Genomic DNA, 1322 nt, shown 5'->3' with positions numbered 1-1322 from the left:
CCCCTGCCTCGGGGAGAAGGTGCAGGAGATACAGAGGATGCAGTGGGTGCAGGGGTCAGAGGGGGCAGCTTGAGGTAGGCGGTGGCAGCTCTTGGGCGCTGAGCTGCAGGTGCCTGCCCAGGTGCTGCTGCCTTGCTGATGGGCAGTGGCAGTGATGGCTGCTGGGCCATCCCCTCCTGCAGTGCCAGCCTGCCCGGCTGCAAGAGGAGCCCAGGAGAGAGGCCGTGTGAGCGGGACCCCTGTGCCCGCAGCCCCCGTGTCCCCGCTGGGACGGGTCCTGTGCCCGGGCTCCCCTCTCCTCCTGCCCTACTCCTCTTCTGCCGCCTCTGCTGCAGGCCTGGAAGCTCTTTGCTGAGCTGAGAACGGGCCTTCTCCTTCTTCATGGACATCTTGGGTGTCCTCTGCTGGAGACGTGCCACGGGTGTCCAGGGCAGCTGCTGCCTCCTGAGGGAGATGCTCTCCTGGGAGTGGGCACCCCAGGGCTTGGGTTCCTTATATACCCCATGGTCACCATGGAGACCCATCACAATGGTGTCCGGGCAACAGGCCCTGCATCACAAAGGCCTGGGGGTGGCTGTGGAGACGCCCACCCCTCACCTGCTGAGGACAGTTGGACCCACCTGCACGGCGTTCCCTGCACGACCAGCAGGGAAGGCGCCCGGCGGGGCGGGAGCTGCTCCCCTTCCTTGCACACAGGGACCTCCCTGCCCTTGGGGCAGAAACCCACAAGTGGAAAAGGGCTGACAGCAAGCAGCTCCTCCTCTTCCCAGCAAGCAGCTCCTCCTCTTCCCAGCAAGCAGTAATCCATCTGAATTAGCTGTGACTTCAGGGTTAAACTGGCCAAACCCAGACCATGCTGAATAGTAGAATCTGTTACTGTTGGTCAGAAGTGTTGTGTTGAACTGGGATGTGTCTCCCTGAGAGCCCACGCAGCAGGATTCACTGGGTACATCAGCCAGCCTGTCAGAGTGAGGAACAACATGACCCAGCACAGCAAAGAAGACTACAAGCCTTCCTCCCAGAGACCCCTGCCCACGACCTCCGAGAGGCAATGTACATGTGGGAGTGGGTGTAGCTTAATGACTTTGGGGAAGTGATGATCATGAATTCAGGGAATTACTCTGTACAATCCTGCCTGCCTTTCAGAAAAGGAATGCATATGCATGTTTTAATGAATAAATCTGTATTGCTCTTATCTGCTGTGGTGTGTTTGGAGGCCTGATCCCCAGCACTGCAATAAAGAACCTGCTTCAGAGCTTCTCAGGGCTGGAGAGTCTCTTCCCTTGCATCACCAGGACCCCTCACAGCCCCCCCAGGGACCC

This window comes from Chaetura pelagica, unplaced genomic scaffold (genome assembly GCF_000747805.2).
Source record: "Chaetura pelagica isolate M959 unplaced genomic scaffold, ChaPel_1.0 scaffold290, whole genome shotgun sequence".
In the NCBI taxonomy this organism is placed as follows: Eukaryota; Metazoa; Chordata; class Aves; order Apodiformes; family Apodidae; genus Chaetura; species Chaetura pelagica.
Note: the sequence above shows the minus strand (reverse complement) of the source record.